Below are 21228 nucleotides of genomic sequence, written 5' to 3'. Positions count from 1 at the left end.
TACTAGGAAATGTGCATTATTAACTAAAATACATCAAACATGCGTTCCAAAATGCTTGCATCGTGATTATCAGGAATGTTGCTGTAGGTGCACTCACCATGTGAAATCCTACCACTCAGGAGGAGTGTAAGCTCAGAGTATATAAAAGTCTATGGGGTAAGTTCCCTGAATCCTGTATGGAAAATAAATGTTATTTGACATGTGCCCATGAACAAGCGTGCCACATTATATATAAACAATGGGAGTGGTGTTTGTTAAATATAATAATTTACACTTGCTTTGCATGTGTCCTATAATGCTATGAGTAGTAATCATATGCGTACATTAGTGTCGGTCAAAGTTGCGTGTGTAAGTCACTCTCTTGAATGTAGCAGTATACAGTCTGCTTGATGTAGAGTGGCATTGCTTTTAAACATACCTTTTATATGATCGAGGTGCAATGATCTCTTGGAACACTTAGAGTACTGTGCATGCTCCTCTGTAATGTGTGTGACTGCTTTAATCCAAACAAACATAATTAGGGGATCCCATCATGCCAGCAGGATGCTGTCTTCCCTAAACCCGCTCTGGGTATCATGCGCTCTCCACTGATACGCTATGTGCGATATGGCTTAGGCTGTCAGCGTCCCATAAGAGTATGTTTTATAAAAGCGTGTCGTAGGACCATGGGCCTCATTACGACCCAGGCGTTAAGGGTTAACGCCGTCGTTAACCCTTAACGCCTATTCTGATTTTAACGGCTGCTCTTAGCAGCCGTTAAAATCCATGGCGCTAACCTGCCATGATGCTAATTACGCCACCGTAATTTACGGTGGCGTAATTAGCGCCTTCCCCATTCCTATTATGCCCTATGGGGCAAAAATGGGAATGGGGAAAGGGAAATGGGGATTTACCGCCCCACTCACCTTGGAATGGGGCGGTAAATCCGCCATCCACCATGGTGTAAACGTGGTTTACACCATGGTGGTAAAGTTGGCGCAATTAGCGCCTGGGTCGTAATGACCCCCCATGTGTTGTATGAGCATGTAACTTAGGGTGTGCAGTCGGAGCAATTGTAGGAGTTCATGTTATATAAGCTTGTGTTGTAGGAGCATTTGTTGTAAGAGGGTGCATAGTAAGAGTCTGTGTTATTAGTGTTCATATACACAATGTAAATCGCATAAATGTACTGGTAAAGTTTTAATATAAAATGTACTTCCATTCTTTTCATGCATTGTGTGCCTCCTATACATATAAAAGCTCCAATTAAAATCAACTTTGAATTTTATTGTGGGTTTTGAATACACACAAGAGGTGTATATAACCTCTCCAGTTTGTACTTGGATGTAATTTATACCTTCTGAAAACTTACATCAGGTAAGCCCTTACTTTACTATCAGTTTTCAAAAGATGTAAATTACAGTTTCTATGAAAAATGTACCTTTTTTGCATCCCCTGAGAATTAACATCAAAATCATCCATGAGTTTTTAGATGTAAACTACATATGAACTGTGAAACACATACGCCTTTTGGTACTAGTCGTATGAAAAGTGTACATTCATTCCATCACCTTAAAACTGACATCCAAGCCAGCTGCGAGTTGCTTTTGGTGTGTTTTTAGGAGATGTTTATTTTGTGATGTACCAATAGTAAAACTCATACGTTCTGTATACAGTTTTCAGGAGATGTTTATTTTGTAATGTACCAACTGTACAACTCATACACTTTGCGTATGTCATTGCAGCACTTGGTGTAGGTACCTGTGTGGTAAGAGTATGTTTTGTAAGAGTGTGTTGTAGGACATGTGCTGTAGGAGCTCATGTTGATAGGGGTGTTTGTAGTAGGAGCATGTGTAGTAGCTGCACTTGTCATAGGAACACTTGTTATAAGGATCTGTGTCATAAGTGTGCATCATTAGATTGTGTGTTGTAAGAGTGTGGCTTAAGAGTGTCTGGTTGGAACATGAGTCGTAAGAGCATGTGTCATACGTCCACATGTTATGTGTAGTATACGTGTGTGTGTAGCAGGTGCGTGTGCCATAGGAACATATAATATAGGAGTGTGTTGCAGGAACACATGCTATAGCAGCACGTGTCTTAGGAGCACGTGCAGTACGAGTGCCTGTCATTAGAGTGTGTGTCATAAAACTATGCAGTGTGTCGTAAGAGTGTGCGTGGTAGGAGCGTGTGTCATAGGAGCATCTTTCGTAGGTGCATGTGAGAGCACGTGTCGTACGTCCACATGTTATGTGTAGTATGCATGTGTGTATTAGGTGCACGTGTCATAGGAACATGAATCATAGGAGTGTGTGTCGTAGGAGTGTGTGACATAAGAGTGTAAGTGTGTGTGTGTGTGTGTGTGTGTGTGTGTGTGTGTGTGTGGTAGTAGCATGTTTCATAGCTGCATGTGAGAGCATGTGTTGTATGTCCTCGTGTTATGTGTAGTAGGAGCGTGTGTAAAATCAACCCTGACTGTGATGTGAGTTTTTAGATGTAAACTGCGTAATGCACAAACTGTTAAACTCACACTCCTCTTGGTACAGTTCTGCTGAAAAGTGTACATATATTCCATCACCTTAAAACTGACATGAAAGTCAGCTGTTACTTTCCTTTTAAGTGAGTTTACGAACTGTAAAACTCATACGCTCTGTGTACAGCATTCATATCGATACATTAAAAATGTTAATATCTCAAAGTTGGTTGAGTCGACTTTCACATTTTTTTTAGTGCACCAATGCCAGATGAAATCTCGTCCCCTGCAAAAAAAGTTTGAAAATCGAACCAGCCAATTTTGAGATATTTGGGATGAAAAATGTTCTTTTTCCTATTGGAAAATCCTATATTAAATGCTGTGCAAAACGTGATCAAAGTAAAACAATTTTAAACTATGAAGGCGTTAAATGTACAATTTTGAATTGTCGCTTGCATCAACGGCTGCCTCTAAATATTACTGTAGAATATTTTCCAATTTTTTTCCTGAAAGTGTTGTGCTAGTCTGACGGCACAATATAATATATATCTATATGTATCCAGTAGAGTAATGACTCCAACATACCTTTCCACAATTGATGTATTTACCTTACAACGCTTCGGCTCCCACCTTCCTCAGGTAGAGTAAGATGTCTTTCTCCGTGGCTGCTTTGAGGGGTCAGAAATGTGAGGCGGACAACTTTTAGATGATTTTTCAAAATGTGTAATTTTATTAAATCATATGTTTCAATAAGCGCCTCACTATCCCTACCCTGACAAAGATTTCCTGTCTAAAATAAACTAAAGGAAACACTCTAACAAAGGATCTCTGGATCTCACACTTATACATAAAATACACAAGAAAATATATGGCAATTCACAACAGCAATAACTGCATTACTAAAGTATTCACAGTCTTTCTTTACAACCTGGATGAACTTCCCTTCCCCAGGATTTAAGTTGGATTCAGTTCCAATATTCAACAAAAAGAAACAAGAAAATCTGGGTTTGTAACAAGTTCCAACACAGTTCTTTGCACCTTCAACTTGTCAAAAGAAAGTTATATAGATCCAATGTTCATCAAAGGAAAGATTCCTCTTCTTCCTTGAATAATGATTTCCACTTCATTAAATACCATCAATGATATTCTTGGTCAGGATGATTTGCCACAAATCTTGGCTTTAGGTAATGCTTGTACCACCCGTATCTTTGGGCAATACTTGTGCCATTGTTGGCTTTGGGAAGGGCTTGTTCCCTGGAGCTCACAATTATTAAAGTTCAATCACTTAGGTTCACTACTACAATGTTTTCTACTGCTTTACAAATGACTCTTCAGTTAGCATTCACTTTAGAATCACTTTTAGGCACACATGATTAGTATTTCATCTGTTTTCTTCAGTGTAATATTCAATTAGTGCCAATCAGGTAGTTTCACTCATACGCGAGTGCTACTTTGGTTACATTCATTGTCTGACAGTCAGCAGTCAGGTTAACAGCGTTTCACTCGCACGCGAGTGATTCTCCTCTGCTACTGTTGCCTGCCTATGTTTGTGCAAGGGGTTAGAACACTCAGTAGCACTCACCGGCTTCTGTCTTTGATCCCTTCGAGTGCTGCAGGACTTCCACTGCTTTGGCTCCTTTTGAACTAACACACTTCCTGTTTGAAGTTGCCTTCTTTCCCGCCAGCTGAGTACGGATCTCGTTTTGCTCCACGGACTCATGTTTCCTACTGTGCAGTCTTTGCAATTCGGTACACATGGGGGAAAGCAGAATTCCTTCACGCTTCCCACTGCGCAACCTGTGCACTTCAGATTTAGGGGGGAAAGGACCTGTTCAGGACCAGCAGCTGGAATATGCTCTACAGTGGTCCCGGCACTCTCTCTTTCCACCAACATCTACGTGGACTGCCAACAACATGCTCTCCTTCTGCTACTGCTCCACTTCCACCTCCATCTAATGGCCTGCACCTTTTAAGCCTCTCTACCTCCCTCAGGTGTGGGTCATTTGTCTTAACAAGCTGACCACTCCTGCAACATTGCTCTTGAGCCATCTTCCTCGTCCCAGTACTTAGGGAATTCTGAGACTTAAAGTCCCCACCAACAAAATTAGACTTTCTTATTTCTTCTATTCGGCAGCAAGCCATTAGAAGTGTGGGAGTTCGGGGAAAATGAAACAAGGGGGTTTGCTAGTCTTCTTGGCCCTGTTTCTCCTTCCATGTGATCCTCCCACAGAACACCACCCCAAGGGTCGGGATCAGGAAGTGCCTGCCCTTCCCTGGCCACATGAGAAGGGTCCCAGGCCAAGTTTTCTGGGGGAATCATTGCTGATTCATCACATTGCTCAGTGCATTTTACAAAAAGCATGATCAACCAAGGATCTGTTTGGAATGTAGAATTAATTCATTTTTCAGAACATTCCTGGTTTGCTAGCTCAGCTGATGATGTCGCTGATGTTCAGTCCATCAGGATGCAATTAACTTAAAGAGTAAATCCAAAACTTCTCTCTGGAGTCCAAAAGCTCTGTTTTAAAGACATGCTCCACTGGGGAAATCTGCATGTCTAGCAAGGAGTGGTCAGAATGGTTAAAATGGTTGGCTACTGGCTGGTCCACTATGTAAGACGATGTTTGATACCATAGGTTCTTCCAGCTGTAGAATTTATGAGAGCGGTAGTTTGTAAAAGATATTCACATGTGATACATCTTTTGGAATCACAGCAGAACACTCACAGGTTTTTAACTGTTAGTTGTAATCCTGCCCTTACAATAAGTTTACGTACATTCGGAACTCTGCGATATGCAAGAACTAATGGTTTGGGGAAAGCCTTTTTTTAATAATTCCAAAATGCCAAATATGGGAAACGTTACCTGACTGATCTTTTTGAAGGTGGGTGCTGCTGGATGGTAATCCACCACCAATTGAATCCTGTCACATTTGCCTCTGTTATTGGTGTTCCAAATAAGTGTTCCTCTTGGTAACTCAAAAGATTTTTCAATCTGCATTTGTATAATATGCAAAGGATATCCACTCGATCTGAATAGATTTCTGAGCTCCTCCATATGTTTTTTGCAAGGGTCTTCATTACTGCATATGTGTCTGATTCTCAGAGTTTGACTGTAGATAATGCTGGCTTTCATATGATGTGGGTTATAGAATGTCCAGTTTAAATACAGATGGGCATCAGTTGGTTTAGTGTACAGATCTGTTAGTATTGTATTTTATGAATGCAGAGTAACACATCCAGGAAAGGAAGGTGTGGACTTTCCAAGGTTTTGCTACTGGTGAATTTGATGTTAGATTGGTTGTGTGGATATAACGTATCCTTGCAAGACTGCAGAACCACACCATGTATCTGGAGTGATCATTTCCTGATATCGGCTCACTTAAAATTGCCTTCATACGCACATAAGCATAACCCGCATACTAAAATAGCTACTAGAAATTTTAAAAAGCTAAATAAGCCACAATTAAAGACATGCATTGATAAAATTCTGAGTTCCTTTCAGGATCACGACACATGTGATATTCTTTTAGACAAATATAATAAGCATCTCCTCAAGCTGGTGGAGTCTGAAGCACCCCTCACTACAAGGTTTGTTAGGAAAAACAACAACAGCCAAATTTGGTTTACTTCAGAGCTCCACTCTCTGAAGAAGGAAAAGCGGTCCTTGGAAAGAAAATGGTCCATAGATAAATCTGAGGTTAGCAAAAATAAATGGAAAAGCAAAGATAAGGAATATAGGGACAAAATCAAAACAGCTAAGGCTGAATTCTTCAACTCTGAAATAGAGCATGCAGACAACAAGACCAGCAAACTCTTCAATATTTTGAAGAGTATTGAAAAACCTGCATCCATCACTCCTCCTTTTATGCCCACAGAGGCCGATTGCAATACGGTCCTAAATGCATTTCAAGCCAAAACGGATAAAGCCAGACAAAATATTATTAAAGCTAGATCCACCGCTAAACAGGATTTGCCACCCACACAAATGAGGGCAACTGTCAGAAAACAGTTTTTCAAATTTGACCCCATTTCGGAGGCAGATATGCTTGAGTTGCTGAATAATATGAACCCTACTACTTGTGCAGAAAACATCCTACCTCCTAGCATCATTCTCCAACATAATGATATTTTTGCTCCGGTCTTTCGGAGAATAGTGAATGCTTCTTTCCAAGAGGGCACAGTTCCCAGAGACCTCAAGAAAGTCACTATTACACCACTTATAAAGAAAGTTGGCTTGGATCCCAAGGATCCAGCTAACCTTCGTCCGATAACTAACTCGAACTTTATTCTTAAACTCCTAGACAAGGTTGCAACACAGCAACTCCAACATTTTGTAGAGAACCAGGGAGTTCTGCACCAGCAACAGTCAGGCTTCAGGGCGTCTCATAGTACAGAGACAGCCATGCTGGACCTGCAGAATCGGATGCTGAGTTTGCTCGATAAGAACAAGTTAGGGTTATTAATGCTCCTTGATCTAAGTGCCGCTTTCGATCTAGTGGACCATCATCTACTCATCAAGGCACTTAGAGAAAATGTGGGGTGCTCTGAAAGAGCCCTGGACTGGCTTCTGTCATTTCTATCTAATCGCCAAGCTAGAGTCCACTGGGGCAACAGTTTTTCTGATCCCTGTGATATCCTTTTTGGAGTTCCCCAAGGTGCTAGTTTATCTCCTATGTTATTTAATATATATATGCTTACTCTGTGTAGCTTACTGGTGGAAGCAGGTGTGTCGTTCACGAATTACGCGGACGATACCCAACTCATACTGGAACTGGGGGGCAGACACCACGCTAAGGACAGTGAACTGATCGCCAGGATTTACATGACAATAGACGATTGGATGCAGGCAAACTGGATGTGCCTGAATGATTCAAAAACGGAATTGATGCTGTTCGGCTCCAGCCGCCAGCTGGCAAATTTGGGACCTCAGTACAATTCTTTTCTAATCAAAAATGCCACCATTCAGGTGGCTTCTACAGTGAAAACACTGGGTATGATGGTCAATTCTGCGGTCGACTCCCATGCCCAGACCAGTTACCTGCATAAGAACACAGCGTATTACCTGAGATTAATGAAAGCTATCAAGCCGTTCCTTAATGAAGGTAATATGGCCACGATAGCTAGAGCCATTATTCTATCACGGCTTGATTATGGTAACGCTTTGCTGTTGGGGGCCTCTTCCAAGGACTTAGCTAGCTGCCAAGTGATCCAGAATAACGCGGTCAGGCTTGTCAAGAACTTAAAGAAGAAAGATCACACCACAGCAGATAGAATATCACTGCACTGGCTCAGGGTAGAAGAGCGTATCAAGTTCAAGGCCCTCTGCTTGGTGCACAAGTGTTTCTATGGCTCTGCGCCAGTCTATTTGAAAAAGAGCCTAGTGCCCTATATACCGAGGAGAAGTCTACGCTCGGAGGGAAAATGTCTGCTGTCAGTCCCCAATTTCAAGCTGAAATCTGGTTTGGGCAGATCATTCTTGGTGATGGCCCCCAAATTATGGAACAGTTTGCCCGAAGGGTTGAGGTCAGAGATAAACCACCTTACCTTCAGGAAGCACCTGAAGACATACCTCTTCAGATGAAGAGCCTGGGGAAAGTATTATTTCGGGGTCTCGGACAGGCCCAGTGTCTGTTATTTTATGTCTGTCTGGTGTTGTTGTTGTATTGTAAGTGCAAGCGCCCTGATGCCTACGGGCTACCGGCGCTATACAAACTAAAATACATACAAAAATACATACATACATGGTGGAATGGGGAATGGTAATATGTAGATAATCTGAAATGAGCCCTGTGATGGGGTCAGGGCTTAACTTGAGGGGGAGGGCAGGGACCCCTCCCAACCTGGGGTAGATGACCTATCAGCCAATCCTACCTCAGGGTTGGGGTGAGGGAGTTGGTGGGTTCCCAGTGCCTCAATCCCCAGAATGTGCCTTTAATGTTTACATTCAGACCACATTCGATCACCCAGTGCCTTCCAACCTCGTTTCTGGCCAGAGTTCTCTGTATTTTAATAAACGTTTGCAAGATCTACAATGCTATGCGGCAGTGGAGAACCACATTAGATCGCTGAAAGAAGCCATCTGCCACAATACAGCTGCAGTGCCGCAGAGAATCCGGTTCCCAGACCTCAACATAGTCAAAGAGAATGCAATAGTCATTCATCCCGCCGGCAGCCGAGGAATGATCAGCAGCCCCCATTCCATCTCGACGACACTGGAGTGGTGTATCCAATCCACCGACTAGATAAGCCTCGCTGGGCATTGCTGATTTGTGTGTTTGTTGCCACAAACACTATCCTGAGTTGCGATTGGATTCCTCCAGAGAAAATAAGTATTGAGTTTTATTTTCAAAAACATCATCCTCCTCTGCCATATTTCGAACGTGGCAGCACCACAGAGGCATTTGGGGGAATCTGCCCGTGTTACATGTACAAAGGCCAGCTGGGCCGCTCGACACAGCCATTTTTGATATTCAAACACGGCTGCCGCCAAATAGCATGCACCAGAGTGCCTGCTGTGCCTGACTGCCCTGCATTATTATTGGCCTTGCCCCTCTTCTTATACACCTATCGCGGGAGCCAGAAAGCAAACGCCGGCTCCCTCCCGTGGCCCACACTAAGGCCCCTGTCTGTGCCTGTCCGAGCCTAGGAGGGCTTGGAATGCCCCCCCAACAGATCCCTTCCAGCACATCATGCTCCACGACCAATCAGCCTCAAAGAGCAGTCAGACAGTAAGCAGCCTACTCCCCCATGAACTTGTGCTCTGGAACTCTGTTCTCCCACCATGAACACCTGTGAGTCTTACCCTGAACATTGTTTTGCCTTTTACTAACTCACACAGCCGTTCGAACCTGAGTGTGCCTTTGCCATTCTGGCTTTCAATCTTAATTTGATCCTTTCTCCTTAATTATTTTATGTGCTTGTGTTTACCCCCATTTTCTTTGGGTGTGCTTTTGGTAATTCGAATTCTGATGTGCTTTTAGCATCACTTCATCCCATTTTGCAATGTTTTGCTGTGCTTTTGGTAATTCGAATTCTGGTGTGCTTTTAACATCACTTCACCCCATTTTGCATTGTTTTGCTGTGCTTTTAGTAATTTGAATTCTGGTGTGTTCTAACTACACTTCACCCCATTTCTGGTACTAAAGTGTTTCCATTGCATCTGTTTTCTTACTTCTTTTGCCTGCTAGGCTGCCTGGTGAGTTGTACTTGTGCTGTGCAGGCCCTCCGCTATCCTCCATCCTATCCTCTGCCACCCCCTATGGCACTCACCATTTCACCTATCTATTTTAACTGCTATACTATCACCTCTCCTCCCTCTCTCACACCTCCCCCAGCCCTGCCAACCTTGTTCACGAACATCCGTCCGATGAAACGAGTGTCAGCTGCTGCCTTTGCATCTACCTTCATAGCCCATTGCCCCCAAATGCAGACTCTACCTCTGACTCCGCTCTCAGCAACCTCTATCTTGCCATCACTAATACTCTTGACATTCTTGCCCCAGTCATGAGGATCCACCTGAAACATGCCTCCAAGCGTAACAACTGATATGACTCTGAACTTGCAGCCCTGAAACGCAAGTGCAGGGCTGCGGAACGGAAGTGGCAAACCTCAGCCTTACCCTCTGACAAACTGGCCTCTCCATTCGCTCCAAGAAAAGGGCCCACATTCAGGCTCGCATCTCTGGTGCATCCAATAACATGGCTGAACTCTTTAAAATCTGCAAGGAACTAGCCAACCCTTCAACACAGTCTCCACCTCAACTATTTCCTCCAAGGCCCTCTGCCATGCACTGGCCACACACTTCACTGCAAAAACTCAGGACATCCTGAGCACCCTTCCTTCCTTTCCCTCCTCCCGTCCTCCTCCCAGCCTCCTATGGCCTCCCATCCCCCCTCTGCCTTTTATCTCCTCCTGCTCTCCTATCACATCCAATGAGGTCACTAGAGTTGTTTGCTCTATGAAGGTCTCCTCCAAACAGATCTCCCCCTGTTCTTCCAGAACCATTAAGGACAAGATTGGCTCTCTTGCCACTGCACTTGCGGATTTCTGCAATCACTATTTTGCTACTGGATCTTTCCTCTCTTCTCTCAAGCACTCTCTTGTGCGCCCACTCCTGAAAAAACCTTTTGCAGACCGGGCTTGTCCGGCTAAAGACTTTATCACCACCTTCCTTGGGAAACTCTTGGAGAAGCTGATCTTCCCCCAACTGACCCAGCACACTGAGCTTGTTGGTTGCCTTCACGACCATCAATCTGGATTCCGAGCATGCAGAGGAACGGAAACTGCTCTTCTGAACACCCGTGAAGAACTGCTCGCATCTCTTGACTGTAACTCTCGAGCTGTTCTCATTCTACTTGCTCTCTCCACACGGTCAACCACTCCGTCCTCAAAAACGGCTTCACAATACCCTAGGTATCTCGGACTGGCTGACAGCCTTCCTCAAAGACCGTCCCTCCCGGTTACATGTCATGATAACGACAAGAAAAGTAGTGACAAACTTTTTCAGTGACTCTAAAAAAAAAGGAATAAATGTCGAATTGTTTCCTCCTTTTTTATTTTGCAGGGGTCCCTCGGTTTCCCTAAGCCCCCCCCTCTCCCTTTTTAATGCCTGACCCCACCACCACATATACTTTTATTAAAAATTCGACATTTTTGTCGTTATTTATGGTTCACTGAAACAGGTCATCCTGGGCTCTTTCTCCTCTCCCAACTCTATCTCCACCTGCAGTGTCCCCCAGGGCTCCAACCTTTCTCCCCGGCCCTTTAACATCTATCTTGCTCTGCTTTCACACCCAATTTCCACCTTCTCCCGCTAGTTCCAGTGTTATGCAGATGACACAAAATTCTTCTTCAAACTTCCCTCTTATCCTCTCCTTACCTCCTCCATCATTCCTGACTGCCTATATGCCATCCAGTCCTGGTGTGCCTCCAATGATCTCTGCCTCAATGCCTTCCCATTGGGACTCTTGATCCCTCTTTCTTCCCCTTACTCTGGCCACCCTCTATGAGCTCCTCTCCTTCTCCTTCATCTGAAGCCAAAAACCTTGCAGTCATCTTCGACTCCTCTCTGTCCTTCCTCCCTCTCATCCTGGACCTTGCCAAATAAGTCCACTTTCTACTCCACCTCCTCAAAGGAATCCTTCCTTTTCTCACTTTCCCCCAGAAGCTCAATGTCTCCAGAGATCTGGTATTCTCTAGGCTAGACTACTGTAATGGCCTCTGCCTTAATCTGCCCTCTTCCTCTCTACGACCCCTCCAGCTAATCCAGAATAGGGCTGCAAGACTTATCCTTGGCCATCTTTCCAGCCCTAACATCTCTCCACTGGCTACTGCTTGCCGCAGGGATCAAATTCAAATTCCTCTGCATCATCCATAAGGCTTTCTCGGGCCGTGGACCACACTACCTACAACTGGCTCTCACTAAATACTCCCCTTCCAGATCTTTATGTTCCTCCGGCACCAACTCTGCGTGTCAAGCACTTTGCTAAACAGCGAGCTTGTGGGCGATCCCTTTCCTCGGCTGGCTCCCTCCTGTGGAACAGCATCCTCCTTCCTCTTCTTCTTGAGCTGGATCTCCTCAAATTCCAGAAGCTCCTCCGCACTTTCCTTTTCAACTCCTCCTTCCCTCCCTCTTGTGCTAAACCCCACAGTCGCTGAGATTGGTGACCAGGACCATTATGTGTCGACCTGGGTCCTGGCCTCCCACCCCCAATCCCTTTCAGCCACCGCATTCCCCAACACTTGCCTTGGCACCCACTGGCCCATGCTATCACGCTGGCAGTTGACTACTCTCATCAAGTGATCTCTGCCAGTCACCTAACAGCTGCTTGCAACTTACTCCCTAGCACTTCCCTCTGTGGTACTCCTAGCACTTACCCATCATCCCTTCTCTCCCTCTGCACTTGCAAGTTCTGAATGCTCACAACGCCTAGTAGGACCGCCTCTCTCTTTCATTATCATATTTGCCTTTCATTGCCATGTTCCTTCCCCCTTGCCATGTGGGTGCTTTGAAATGCAATTTAAGTGCCTTATAAATGCACAATAAAATAAAAAATAAATAAAACTAATCACAGCCCAGCAAAAACAGAAAGCTATGGGATAATCAAATTAAACAAATCACAGTGTTCACGACACGCTCCACACAAAATGGGGGCTTTAAAAGATGTGGCATCTGCTGACCCAACTCATGGAAAAAGAACAGACTTAGATGGGTCCACAGAGTCAGATGAGAGAAGGAACCAATGGAGGGGGGAGGTAAAGAACAAGTGTGACAAATCCATGAAATCTGTCTCATCTCCCCAAGGGGAAGCCATCCACTTTGGGTCTAGGGAGGTGAGCCTGCTAAGCTTAACAAGCCCTAGATGACAGGGCAAGCGGGATCCCACTGGTGCTGACCCACTTAGAGGACATGAAACCCATAAACAGGGATATTTAATATCCTCCGTTGTCTCAGGAAACTGATTTGTTGGTTTTATGGATGTTAAACTGTGTAATGATTTACCACTTCCTAGACCAACGGCTGATTGGGTGTCTGGCCCTTTTCAGGTACCATCCAAGTTCAAAAGGAAGAAGAGCACATAGATCTACCCCCTGGTTATATGGAAGAATGTTAATTAGCATTGCTACCCGAGAGGAGAAGAGTCTGCGTAACTGCAGAGGCGGGGAGTACTCCTCCTTGGAGGTAAGGCAAGGAGAAGCCAGCACACATCCGGCATGGCAGATCGAAGCGCAGCCAAGCCTGTGGAACGATCAGCAAACCTGCCGAGACGCCGACCAGCAAATCCCAGCTTATGAGAACCCCAAGCAGTGGAGAACGCCTAAGTAGCGATCAAGCGGCATAATGAGGAACAGATACCGAAGCCCCACTGGAAGACATCATGAAGGGAGCGTCAGTTCTGTAAGATTTGGAACGCCGGAAAGAAGCCAGAGGAGAACACCCACGTCTGTCTGCTGGAAGGCAAGTCTCAGAGGAACATTGCATGGTGACAGAAGGTATGCTGTCACTCCAGGGACCGGAAGGAGGGCATAAAGGCCCAGGCAGACCTCAGGGCTGGTTGAGAGACTGGAAATCCCTTAGGTGGGGTGAGAGCTCCAAAACTACAAAGTGGCAGAGAGGCCTGAGACCAAAGACTGGGTTAGAGAACCAAAACTCCAAGGCAGGGTAAGAGAGAGAGACCTGAGACCCCTAGATGGGGTAAGAGATGCAACTCCCTTCTCCAGCATTGGATCTTTCATGGATTCACATGCTTAGAACATTCCCCGTCGTCAGACTGGGACCCCTCGGTACACATATATAGCCTTTTCCTATAGGAAAACTTCTGACACTTTTGTGTCCTATCTACGTCCTTTTGGGGCCCGCCTACGCATGCTCCGTAGGACGTCGCGGTATAAGACCCCCGCCCACGCGGCTCCCTTCAGATTTCAACCGTCTCCAAAGTAGTGGGATCTCCTTGCGTCGTCTTACTATTTTGTACAAGGTTGTGTACTTGGAGTTGGAGTTGGGTGAATTTTTTCCTTCATGTCAGGAAAGGCGCTGTTCCGTCCGTGCGCAACGTGCGGCTTCAAAAAAGTTTATGAGGGGGATGGACATATGGATTGTATATACTGTCTGATGCGACTCCCTTCTCCTGGCTGTTTGCTTCTCTCAAACTTCATGTTCAATAGCTGATTTTTAGATAGTCTCAGGTAACTGTTTTGATCAGTTCATACAGTTAGCTCCATACTTTGTTGTGCCTTTGTTACTTTTCTTTTTGATTAATATTCTCTCTGTGTTTATTGTCCTCTTCTTGTTTCTTTCCATAGAGAGTATTTCTTCTCTCTTTCCATGGTAAAGGTATCCAATATTTATAGCTCTCTCCTTTGGTATTCCTTTCCTTTTTACACAATTCACAATCCTTGATCCCTTTCTGATATCTGTCTTTGGATATGTATTTAGACACAGCCTTATCCTCTGACTTTTCTCTTATTATTTGCTCTCTTCTTCGAATGTACCTGCATTGCCTTGACTGATAAGAGTATGAGTACTCTCATAACGATTCTCATTCACTCCTCTGTGTTTCAATGTTACAGTCTCTTTATCTTGACTGGGACAAGTATTTGTGGTCCCGTTACCATTCTTATTCACTCGTCTGGATTTCAATATTTTAATCTCTTTATCTTGACTGGGACGAGTATGATTGGTACCATAATGATTCTCCGCCCCCCTCCCTGGTCTACAGTGTCCCTGTTACCTGTTGCTCTTAAGGATAATGTCACCCTGGCTTCAACTTGTTCAGGGTTGTTTCTCTCTTTCTCTCGACTGGTCCTTTTTGTTCCTTCAGGGCTTCTTCCTTTGTGCCGTCATCTAGGAGGGTCATGCAGTATTTCCGATACCGTTGGGTTCAGCGTTTTCAGTCACGGAATGGTTTTGGTGTTGTTTTCTTCTGGGGACCTCCGGTCCACCACAAGCTTTTCGTGCTCACACCACCACTTTCAGTCTCTATCTCTCTCTCTCTCTCTTCCTCACTCTCTCTCTCTCTTTCTCTCTCTGTGAGTTCCAGGATGCCACGTGTCTGACTTCGCTTCTCTCCTCCTGATTGGAAGACGCTACACATCTAATTCTGCTTCTCGGTCTTCTCCGGTTACAGGATGCTGCGCGTCCAGCTTTGCTTCAGTACCAGCCTGCAAGCTGGTTTGTAACTCGCAGGTTTTTTCTTGTCTCCAGTGTCCTCCCCTCTCATGGGTGATGTAGCCGTGGGACTTCCCCGGCGTATGTCTGGGTCTCTCTTTGTTTCTGGCATCTTCTCTTCTCCTCCACACATAATCCTCCTCGTCCCAGTTAAATGGGATCTCTTGACAATAACACATACTGGCTTTTTCATCATACAAATATTCACAGGATATGCCAAAGAGGTATTGTCAAGATGTGTTCTAGGGAGTTTCTCTCTCAGTGAGGTCCCACTTGCCTCATCCCTAAGGATGGCTTTGTGGAGCAGGCTCACCTCCCCAGCCTCATGGGGGGGGCTCCCCCTTGGGGAGAGGGGACAAATTCCCATGTCACAGTGGTAGGACAGTAATCAGACTAGAATAGATTTTCTGAACGGCAGACTTTATTTATTTTTTTGTTAGGACATCCTGACGAGCATTCCTTTAGATCCCTTTCTTTTCTTTATAGGTACAGCCAAGACACTCAGGGACAGCATAGGTTTTGGGTGTTGGGTGTTCTGATAAAATACTTTTTGACTAATTCTGACTTATCACAAGTGGTGTCAGAAGTGGGATTCGTACAACCTGATACAAGGTTGGGACCCATATTAGTGAGATGCCTTACCCCGACAGCTAGACTCCCTGAACGTTCAACCCCCTCAATTAACTTCGACCCATTTAGTCTCCTCAAGGTAGAAATACCCAGCCAGGAAAGAAGATTGATCCCAACGGGAATAACCAACTCCCTTCCCTACGGCACCTACTTGAGGTTAGACCCCAAATAGAGACTGCTGTGGAAACGCTCTCTAGATTGTGCAGTTAGCGTCATAGATCCAGACTACCAGAGGGTGTGGGGGGGATCGAAGTGTTGTTGCACAACACAGGTTTACAAAAATGTACTTTAAAGAGTGGGGAACCAATCGCCATGTGAATCTGATTGAACAAACACTGACTCGACCCTTACATGAGTTAGAAGATCTTCCTGATACAGCCAGGATCACCGTAGTCTTTGGACAAGCTGACAAGAACTTCACCCCATCCTCCCGACAGATTAGGACATCACCACCAACCTGCTGGGCTTGGCAATTGCAAAAAGAAATTATCAGAATCTTTCAACAGAGCCATCCCTTAAGACAGGGGCCTTGAATGAAACAGACCCTTCTTTTTTACAATGATGGTCCTACTTTGACGGGGGTGTATACAAAGAGACGGAACTCGGAGGAACCAACTAGTCATTCCGCAGAGTCACTGTAGGGTAGTCATACAACTGGCCCTTACCCACCTATCTGCAGGCCACCAGGAAATAGGAAAACCCAGGACCAAGTCCTTAGCCAATTTTGCTTGCCCAGTGTTTACACTTATGTTCAGACCTACATGGCCAATTGCGAAATTTGCTAGAAGTCTTTAGCTATACCATTGCCAAGAGCCCTCTTACAAGGCTTGCCCAGCATTGAAATACCATTTTATAGGATGACGATGGATATAATGGGACCCTTTGAGCTCTGCAAGCTTGGTAATAAGTACATTCACGTGATTGTACATTGCGCTACCTGCTTTCCAGAGGCTTTTCCCTTAAGAAACAATACAATGCACCACATACTGAAACACCTCGTCCCCTTCCTGTCCTGGGTGGGATTCCCTAAGGAAGTATTAACAGACATTCATGTCCTGTCTGATGCAGAAAGTAAAGGAGATGCTTAACATCAAAACCCTGCAAACATCTCAACCTCAGATGGATGGATTAGTGGAGCGTTTTAACCAAACCCTAAAACGTACCTTAAGAACGTTGATAGAAACAAATCGGAAGAATTGGAACCTGATGATACCTTGGGCCCTCTTTGCAGTCAAGAAAATACCCCAGTCTTCACTAGGGTATTCCGCATTTGAGCTCCTATATGGCTGAGGACGACAGGATGTACTTGACATGCTGAGAGAAACTTGGGAAGAGAGAGAGAGGAGGCCCTGCTGCCTATATCTAAAGCACCCACCGAGTTAAAATAACATATGAAGGTGGTCAAGGAAATTGTTAATCGACAACTTTGTAAGGCCCAAGAACATGAGGAATGAGGATTTGGACCAATAGGCAGTGGCTAGGTCTTTCTCTGTAGGTATCAGGTATCATTCTCTTTGCCAACCTCTGAAAATGAGAGGATCTTGAGTGGTATGGCCCTTATAAAATCCTCAAGCGTAACCTAGTTTACTTACCTAGTCTCCCAATCCGAGAGAAGACAGAAATCCCAAATCTATCATGTGAGCATGTTAAATATTTCAAGAACAGATCCTGTATAACAGAGTACATTCACCATGGCAAGTCTATTGGTTGGGATTGAGGCCCAGCTTGATCCCTGAGAACCTCAGCCAGAGAAAACAGAGGGATCTCCAGGATGTGCTGATTCAATTCCCTGAAGTCTTTTTCGAAAGAACTGGGAAGAACGAAACATGTTTTCCTTACAATCCTGAACCCTCCCCCCCAGCATTTAGTCAACTTGAAGCCTTATAGAAAATCATAGGGAGAGAAATTACAAAAATGCTCAAGCTAGAGGTCATAGAACCCTCTGACAGCCCCTGTTCCTCCCTGTTCATCCTAGTAGCCAAGCCAGACGACTCATGTCCATTCTGTATCGACTTCCGAAGACTGAATTCTATCTCAGTCTTCGACAACTATCCGATGCCCAGAAACAACGAGTTGATCGAGAGGCTGAAAAATACCACGTTCATTGCCACCTTGGACTTGAGAAAAGGCTATTGGCAGGTCCCTTTAAACCCTGCTGATAAGAGAAAACTGCCTTGAGTACTCCAGTGCCTGTATCAATTTAAAAGTTCTTCCAATCAGCCTACATGGAGCCCGACAACACATTCCAAGACTCGATGGATAAGATCTTGCGGCCTTACTCCTCCTTCGAGGGAGCATATGATATGATGTGGCATTTATAACACCCCTGTACACAAGTGTTTCTAGGCGCAACATACTTGGATGATATAGTGATCCATAGTAACAGTTGGGGAGAACATCTCTGCCACCACTATGGGATCACTAGGGCCGTACAAAGAGCGGAACTGTGAACCAACCACAAATAATGCCACCTATCCCAAAATGCTGTCAAGTACCTAGGCTATTTTGTAGACAATGTTTTCATCCAGCCCCAGACTGAGAAAGTGCAGGCTGTGGCCTTAACACCCCCACCAAAAACTCAAAGGTAATTTTGAGCCTTCCTAGGGCTGGCCGGTTATTACCAGCGGTTCATTCTGAACTTTTCTACTATTGCCGCCAGTCTGACAGACAAGCTTAAGAATGCCCAGCCCAACAAACATGTCTGGATTCAGTAAGACCAAAATAGTTTTGAGGGACAGAAAAATATTCTTTGCTATGAGCCTGCCCTTAAGATGCCAGACTTTAACAAGAAGTTCTTTCTGCAAAAAGATGCATCCAAGGTAGGCCTAGGAGCTTTCCTGTGTGAGTTGCACGAGGGACAAGAACACCCGGTCTTATATTAATTTATTTATTTATTTATTTATTTTAGTTATTTGTTGCACACCCAGACCCTCGGTTATCACGGCGTGGTTACATGAAGGCTTAAGCATTATTCATACATTATTACAAGATACAAAAATTATTAACAGATGGCGACATAGTACATAGCAAATGATAGTAGGAACAACAATATACAATTTTTACAGATTCCACTGAAGTGTTTACATTAGCAGGGCTCCCTATGCTAATATTGGTTAAATAACCAAGTTTTTAGCAGTTTCTTGTAACCTGGGAAGGAGGGTTCTTTTTTTATATTGATAGGGAGGGTATTCCAATGTTTAGGAGCTAAATCTAAGAAGTTGCTGCCCCCTGCTCTGTTGGTTTTGTAGCGGGGGGGTGCCAGTAGGAGGTTATTGTTGGATCTTAGTGATCTGGTGGATTCTTTTAACTGGAGAGTGTTGTTGAGGTATTTTGGGCCTTTTTTGGAGAGACAGTTGTGTGTTTTGAAGATAATTCTAGCTTTGATGGGAAGCCAGTGAACATCCTTCCTTGTCTTAGTAATGTGGTCCGATTTCTTTATTCCTAGTGCTGCCCTTAGGATTTTGTTTTGCAAGAGTTGCGATTTAGTGATGTTAGTAAAGGACGTGCCTAATAGTAGAACATTGAAATAGTCCAATTTTGACAATACTATGGCCGTGGCCATCATGAGGCAGTTGGAGGGGGTCAGGAATTGACGACTGAGAGCAATAAGTTTGGAGGTGTAAGCCGTGGAAGAGGCAAGTGTGTTAATATGCTTGGTCATAGTGAGACTAGCATCGAGGTGGACGCCTAACGTTTTCACTTACTTACTTCAGTACTGGAATAATGGTACCATTAAATTTGATAGAAGAGTAATCCGGCTGGAGAGCCGCAATTTTGTCTGGGGATCCCACAATGAGAACTTCAGTCTTCTCGTCGTTAAAACAGAGACTATGTAGTGCCATCCAATTCTGTATGATGACATACATTTTGCTGCTGGTAACAGTATCCTGGTCATAGTTGCCTGTGAGTGGTATGAGAATCTTGTTGTCATCCGCAAAATTAGTATAAATGACACCCATATCGTCTAGCGCTGAGAAGAGGAGTTTAGTGTAGGCATTGTTAAGTGTAGGGGAGGGGCATGATCCTTGGGGCACTCCGATAGGGACGGAAATGGGGTTGGCAGCTTCTTTTCCTATGAACACTCTGGAAGTGCGATCAGCTAAAAAGGATTTCACCCATGCAGTGGCATTGCAGGAAAAGTTGAAATCCCGAGCAAGTGAGGTGCATAGTTTATCATGGTCTACGAGGTCAAATGCTGCAGAGAGATCTAACAGCAGGAGGATGCATAGTTTCCCTGAATCTCTAATCGCATCCATCTGGATTTTAAGGTCCAAGAGTGCTATTTCTGTGCTATGGTTGGGTCTAAAGCCTGATTGTCTGGTACCGAGGAGCTGATGCTGTTCCAAGTGTGCTTGGATTTGATTGTAGGCTAATTAGTCAATGATTTTGAGTAAGAATGGGACCGTGCTTATGGGACGATAATTAGTCGGGATAGTAGGGTCCAGAGTAGGTTTTTTGAGAAGTGGGGTAACCCAGGCTTCTTTGAGGCCTACTGGTAGTATGTTGGAATTGAAGGATGAGTTGACAAATTTAGTGATAGTGGGAGTCAAAGTGGAGGCACATGCTTTGACTAGGTTAGCTGGGACCGTATCTCCTTTGCAGTTGGAAGCTTTTAACTTAGAGATAGTGTCGAACACTAGTTCTTGGGTGACAGGGGTGAAATGGAATAAAGATTTGGGGTTATCGATAGTGGTAGGGAGGGGGTTAGCGGTAGGGGGATTTGTGTCTGCTAATAGCAATCTTTTAGTAGTTATTTTGTTCTGTAGCAAGGCAATTCTGACGGCAAGTGCATCTTGTATGGTAGTACATCATTCTTTACTGGAGTTGGTGGATGTGACTGGTGGTAAGGGGTTTTCTAGTTCTCTAAGGATAGAGAAGAGTTCTTTGGTGTCTGATGTTGCGTTGCTGATACGGGTTTTGTAGGAGTTGGCTTTGTCGAGGAGAAAATTGTTTGCCTGAAAGTGAAATTTTGCAACTGGCTATCAAATGGGCCATTACCAGTTTGTGATATTTCCTGATGGAATGGAAATTCCAACTCATTACCCACCATTTACCATTAACATGGATGAACTTTTACATCTACGGCATTTCTGTTTCAAAATAGAACATAGAAAGGGGAAAGAGCTAGAAAACGTAGATTTTCTCAGTCGGTTCTCACTGGGCCGACTAGTGGAAGGCGAAAAGGCAACGGTGAGTGTATTTGACACATCCAGGGAATTTGTTGCCTCTCCCCAAGTGACAGCTGCTCCCTTTTGGACTAGTGAGGTGAACCCGCTAAGCTTAACACCCCTAAGAGGACAGGAAATCCCTAAACAGAGATATGTATCCCACGCCCAGGGGCCATCGCTCACATGGCCTCCTCAGACCCCGTGTGTCCGGCCAGGACCCCCCCCCCCCCCCATCCCCTTCACGCTGGCCGGCCCCCGGCAAACCACATAATACCACGACATACACACGTCATTCATTCCTGTTTCTAATACT

At 44.6% G+C, this 21228-nt stretch overlaps 1 protein-coding gene across 1 annotated transcript in view; it reads left to right on the top strand.

Annotated features, from left to right (window-relative positions):
• Window positions 1-21228, top strand: part of MEIOSIN (meiosis initiator) — a 589598-nt gene that overhangs the window by 527793 nt on the left and 40577 nt on the right. The gene's annotated exons all lie outside the window — the stretch shown is intronic.

The sequence above is a fragment of the Ambystoma mexicanum genome, chromosome 2p (assembly GCF_040938575.1).
Source record: "Ambystoma mexicanum isolate Mex_15411 chromosome 2p, UKY_AmexF1_1, whole genome shotgun sequence".
NCBI lineage: Eukaryota > Metazoa > Chordata > Amphibia > Caudata > Ambystomatidae > Ambystoma > Ambystoma mexicanum.
Note: the sequence above shows the minus strand (reverse complement) of the source record. Positions and strands in the feature narration are given on the sequence as shown.